Genomic DNA, 6,558 nt, shown 5'->3' on the forward strand with positions numbered 1-6,558 from the left:
AGCCGTAGGAAGGCGTCCAAGTCCCCTCAGGCCGCCCCGCGCCCCGCTAAACGCCAGGCCAAGCGGCGCTCCTGAGACGGACGGCTCAGGGATGGGAAATTCTTTCGAGGAGATGGTAGCAGGACCACTCCTTCCCCCGGTGGAGGGCCGGGGGAGAATCCTTTGTTCAGCTGCTGGCCCCCGGGTCAGCAGCACCCTATGTTGGTCAAAGAAAGAATTAACACTCCCATCCCTGAGCCCACAGAGTCCGGTGATGACGGTGCGCGCCACCCACGGGTCCCGCCACTCGCATCCCACTCTGTCGCCAGCCTCCTGGCAGAGCAGACCCCAGTGGAACGCTGGTCCTTCCCTGGTCTCCTCTGTCAGGACGCAGCTGTCAACCGTGCCCCCGCACCGGGACGCCCCACAGCCTCCCATGTCCGGGCCGGTGACGCTGCATCGCTGCAAGCCCACACCGGGTACGTCTGTACACCGTATGACCCCGCTGGTGCAGTTTCTGGATGTCTGGCTTCAGCTTCCAGGGCTGTCCCGCTGGGTCGAGCGGACCGTCAGGCGCGGCTATGCGATTCAGTTCGCACGGGTTCCTCCCTGCTTCCAGGGAGTCCGTTCCACCATGATCGGGGCCAACGCCCCCGTCATGCGAGCGGAGATTGCCACCCTACTGGCGAAGGGTGCGATCGAACCTGTCCCTCCAGCCGAGATGAATTGCGGGTTTTACAGCCCGTACTTCATTGTACCCAAAAAGACCGGTGGGCTACGGCCAATCCTGGACCTGCGCATCTTGAACCGTTACCTTCACCGGTTTCCGTTCAAGATGTTGACAGCGAAACGCCTTTTCGAATGCGTTCGTCCTCTCGATTGGTTTGCAGCGATCGACCTGAAGGACGCCTACTTCCATGTCTCCATTTTGCCTCGACACAGACCGTTCCTACGGTTTGCTTTCGAGGGGCGGGCATATCAGTACGCAGTTCTACCATTCGGGCTATCTCTGTCCCCTCGCGTCTTTACGAAGATTGCCGAGGCAGCCCTTGCGCCCCTTCGGCAGCACGGGGTCCGCATCCTGAACTACCTCGACGACTGGCTCATACTGGGTCCCTCTCGAGAGCAGGTTTGCGGACACAGAGATCTGGTGCTCCATCACCTAGCCCGTCTGGGCCTTCGGGTCAACTGGGAGAAGAGCAAACTTTGCCCCGCGCAGAGGATCTCTTTTCTCGGTATGGATATCGACTCGGTCGCCATGTGCGCGCAGCTTTCGAGCGAGCGCGCGCAGTCTCTGCTGACTGCCCTTCGACAAGTCGAGGGCCAGAGTGCGGTTCCACTGAAACATTTTCAGAGGCTCCTGGGGCATATGGCATCTGCAGCCGCGGTAACGCCGCTCGGATTGCTTCATATGAGACCGCTTCAGCACTGGCTACGCGATCGAGTCCCGAGATGGGCATGGCGGTCTGGCACGCTCCGGGTCCCAGTGACTCGGGCCTGCTTACAGACACTCACCCCGTGGTCGAACCTCAAGTTTCTACGGACCGGAGTGTCCTTAGAACGAGCTTCCAGGCATGTTGTTGTGACAACAGATGCATCATCCACGGGCTGGGGTGCCATGTGCAATGGACAAGCAGCCGCGGGCTCCTGGACAGGACCCCAGCGTCTTCTGCATGTCAATTGCCTCGAGTTACTGGCTGTACGGTTCGCCCTGCACCGCTTCCGAGCGTTGCTGAAGGGTCAACATGTGCTAGTCAGGACAGACAACACGGCCGTAGTAGCGTACATCAACCACCAGGGCGGTCTACGCTCCCACCGTATGTCTCAACTCGCCCGCCATCTCGTTTTGTGGAGTCAGAAGCGCCTGAGGTCCCTTCGTGCTGTCCACATCCCTGGAGACCTGAACTGTGCAGCCGACGAGCTGTCACGGTTTCAGCCTCTCTCCGGAGAGTGGAGACTCCACCCCCAGACGATCCAGCTGATATGGGAACGGTTCGGCGACGCACAGGTAGATCTGTTTGCCTCCCAGGACTCTTCCCATTGCTCCCTGTATTATTCCCTGACCGAGGGCACCCTCGGCACGGATGCACTGGCGCACAGCTGGCCGTCCGGGCTACGCAAGTATGCGTTTCCCCCAGTGAGCCTTCTTGCACGGGTACTGTGCAAGATCAGGGAGGACAAGGAGCAGGTCGTCTTGGTCGCCCCGCTTTGGCACGGCCAGACCTGGTTCCCAGAACTCTTACTCCTTGCGACAGCCCCTCCCTGGCCTATCCCTCTGAGACCAGACCTTCTGACTCAGAGACGGGGCACCTTTTGGCACCCGCGTCCAGCGTTCTGGAAGCTCCACGTGTGGCTTCTGGACGGGACACGGCAGGTTTGAGTAGCCTTCCACCTGCGGTGGTCGCTACCATCACTTCCGCTAGAGCTGAGTCTACGCGACGTCTCTACGCGTTGAAGTGGAACCTCTTCGTCACATGGTGCTCTTCCCGCCAAGAAGAAGCCCCTGGAAATGCCCGATCGGGTCCGTGCTATCGTTTCTCCAGGAGGGGGTGGAGCGAAGGCTGTCTCCCTCCACCCTGAAAGTGTACGTGGCCGCAATATCTGCCTACCACGATCTCCTGGGAGACAAAAAGGTAAGTCAGCACGACCTGGTCATCAGGTTCCTGAGGGGAGCGAGGAGACTGAATCCTCCTCGCTCTCCTCTCGTTCCCTCTTGGGACCTCTCAGTAGTCTTAAGTGCTCTGCAGAGGCCTCCCTTTGAGCCTTTGCGGTCGGCCGAGATTAAGTTCTTGTCTATGAAGACGGCTCTGCTGACCGCATTGGCCTCGCTTAAGAGGGTCGGGGACCTGCAAGCATTTTCGGTTGACGAAGCGTGCCTTGAGTTCGGGCCGGCTAACTCTCACGTGATCCTGAGACCCCGGCCCGGATATGTGCCCAAGGTTCCTACCACTCCGTTCCGAGATCAGGTGGTGAACCTGCAAGCGCTGCCTTTGGAGGAGGCAGACCCAGCCTTGGCATTGCTCTGTCCAGTACGCGCTCTCCGCGCCTACGTAGACATGACGCAGTGTTTCAGGACCTCAGACCAGCTCTTTGTCTGTTATGGTGGAGAGCGGAAGGGAAGTGCTCTCTCAAAGCAGAGGTTGTCTCACTGGGTGGTGGACACCATTGTTTTGGCTTACCAGCAGCAAGGTCGACCATGTCCCCTTGGTGTGAGGGCACACTCCACCCGGAGTGTGGCCTCCTCTTGGGCTCTAGCGCATGGCGCCTCGCTAACAGACATCTGCAGAGCTGCAGGCTGGGCGACACCCAACACATTCGCCAGATTCTACAATCTCCGAGTGGAGCCAGTGTCCGACTTTGTACTCGCCCCCCCGAGGGGCCGGTAATGGACCACGCTCAGGTGTCTTCGCTTGCTCGCCATTCCACTCCCATGACTGGATACGTGCGATATTTTCCTCAGGTGAGCTCCCCGAGAGCCCTGAGCTCCTCCAGCACTGTCGACGCCGACATCAGTTCAGTCTGCCCTTTCGAGCCCAGACCCTCATGTCCGGCCAGGTGCTCCGTGTGCATGGTTCCCCTCTGGCGACCCCCACACGAGTATTCCCACCGTAAGCCTCCTCAGTGAGCAGGTGTCTTTCCCTTGGCAAGTCCCTGCCACCCCTAGGGTTAAAAATCCACCTTCGGCTGGTACCCTAGAGATCTTCCATATGCAACCCTCAGCGGGTCATATGTGTATTCTCTAAGTCCTCCCTACGGTAGGCATCTTGGCATTCCCTCACTGGGATATGCTTCCCAGTGTACCTTGGTAATCCTGTGATAAGTGGGAGTCCTAGGGCCTTAAGTGGCGGGATCTCACACTTACGCAGGGCACTGGATGACAGCTGAGTGGCGCTGTTTTACAGGTTCCCCCATTCGTTAGTCACTAACGTACGTCGTAGTGACTGAACGAAAGGGAACGTCCGGTTACGTATGTAACCCTCGTTCCCTGAGGAGGGAACGGAGACGTACGTTTCCTTAGCCACGTCAGCTGTGCTGCCTGGAACGCGAGGAGTTCAGTCTTGGCTCCTGCAGCAGTAACATAATGCGATGTTCGCAGCGTACTTCCTTATATACCCACGAGGTGGGGCGGAGTTACGCATGCAAATTCCGCATGCCCATGGCATTGGCACTGCCATTGGGCGCTGTTGAATACGATGAAGATGATTGGCTTCTAAGCGAAACCCCCATTCGTTAGTCACTAACGTACGTCTCCGTTCCCTCCTCAGGGAACGAGGGTTACATACGTAACCGGACGTTTTCCATTCATTATAGTGTTTTACATTGAGCACATCAGTTTTCAACTTGTTCTTAAATGTCTATTCATATGATGGTTTGTGTGTGTCATTTGAAAACAAAATACCATTTTGAGAAGAAATAACATTGATTTGAATGTAAAGTTTCATTTTGCAGGAGAATTGAGGGGTTTTGCCCATTATGTGTGTGTTTGTGTTTGATTTGTGTGTAGAGTTCTGAGATTAAGAGGCGTGTTTTCAGAAAATGTGTGTAAACAATCGAGAAAAACTGTAATAGAAATGATTTAACAATTTTTTACGATTGCTTAACTTTTCCCACAATTAGCAAAACCTTACACTCAAGGAGTAAAACACAAGGCTAGATTTGCACAACTGTAAGCACATTGTCAGCTTCACACTATTTGCAAAACATTACACACAGTGATTTGCAAAACACTAAACACACTTGGATACATCAGACACAGAAGTATATCATGATGTCACTTCCTTGCAATTCCTAAGCACTGACTGTCAAATTACCACACCTAGCCAATCTGTTAAACACAGCCATCAGGTGCACAAACACATGATTGCTAAATTGTAGACACACCAATCAGGTTTAAGCACTATAAAAAGGCAACAGGTAAGTTCACCTGTTTTCAACAAAAATGGAAGGCAACGTCGCAGTAAGAGGAAGCGTGAGGATGAGAGGGGGAGCCCGTGGATGAAGAGGGGATGAGAGGGGGAGCCCGGGGATGAGAGGGGAAGGGGGTAGAGAAGGGATGAGATGGGAAGAGGTGGGTAGGAAGAGGTACACCTGGAGTAGGATGTGGCCAAAGAAGACAGGGACCAAATTTATCAGATGCGATTCGGGCAACCTTGGTACCCATGGCCATGGGTACTACTGAGTAGTACCCAGTCTCTGTCTCTGTCCAGCCTCTCTCAATGTCAACCCATGGGTACTACTGAGAGAGGCTGGACAGAGACTTCAGCCCAACCTCAGCAGATATACTGTAAAAAACAAACCTTTGAAAATGCATGAATGAATCGAATGATTTTACAATGTGGAGAGAAATAAATATTTTCATCAATATGCAGCATGGGTCTTGTGTAGTGTTTGGTGAACTATTGTATAGTTGCCCTTTCTCTGTGTAGGCCTACTTCATTTACAGTACTCCAATCACTGAGAAGTAGACTTGCTAAAAGTGTTTTAGGTTAGCAACTGCAGTGTGTAACTGCTTCAAAGAGATTGAAGTCCTATTACAGTTTTTTACAATCGCTATGACAATTTTTTCAACACTTTTAACACATTTCCTAAACTGTTAACGCACCAACACACCTACCACACACAATTGGCAAAACGGTTAATTTCATGTTCAAAATCCCACATTGTAAACTAAACTCTAACTAATTTTCTAAATAAAATAATACACTAACACAATACACTAACACATGTTCTCTTCCAACAGGAACATTTAGTCAACCATAGCACAATGTTATAAAAACACAAACACTAGATGGAATTACAGAAACTGCATTATTTTTTGTCAGGTCTGCCCTTATAGACTGTATATTTTATTGATCATAGATTGTGTGTCGTTTGAAGACTCTCCACATTTGTGTTTTGTTGGGTTTAGTAAATGCATGCATTTTGTTTCTTTTGCTGCAGAAATTCAATACAAAAAAATGAATAACCCATCTCAGGGTAGTTTTATAGAATGCCCTTCAGTTTTATTTAATTATCAGCAATCACCATGTTGACAATAGCAAGTTCATGTTCTTCATTTAGGAGCTTTCCTCTGCCCCCCGAGGGAGGTAGATGTTGAATCCTTAGAGGGACAAAATACAGTTACATATTAGAGACCAGAGGCATACAGTCACTGAAATACATGGTAAAAGTATTTACACTTTGAAGAAGCAGAAGCCCTTATACGATATCATACCTGTTGGTTTCTGGAAAAAATTCTGGATAATGGATGCCACTGTGTCCCGGCTGAGATTTGGCTGTGCTCGTTCACCTGCCTCTCTGTATAGCCTGTGATTTATGACATGGTCTATGATAGTAGCTCTTATTTCATCAGTTACCCCAATTCTGGCCCTTCTTTGAGTGTCACCATGCATTCACCCTCCTCAATCCCTTGTCCAGGCATTCCTCTCCCTTGCCCTTGTCCCACTCCTCTCCCTTGTCCTGGTACTCATCTTCCTCTCCCTCATAAAGGCATTTTTCTTACTTTCTTTGTGTTGCTCTGTATTCCTTTTCCACACAAGATCAGCCCAAAGATGTCCTCTTTTACTGTATACCATATGG

The sequence above is a fragment of the Gobio gobio genome, assembly GCF_949357685.1.
Source record: "Gobio gobio genome assembly, chromosome: 8".
NCBI classification, from domain to species: domain Eukaryota; kingdom Metazoa; phylum Chordata; class Actinopteri; order Cypriniformes; family Gobionidae; genus Gobio; species Gobio gobio.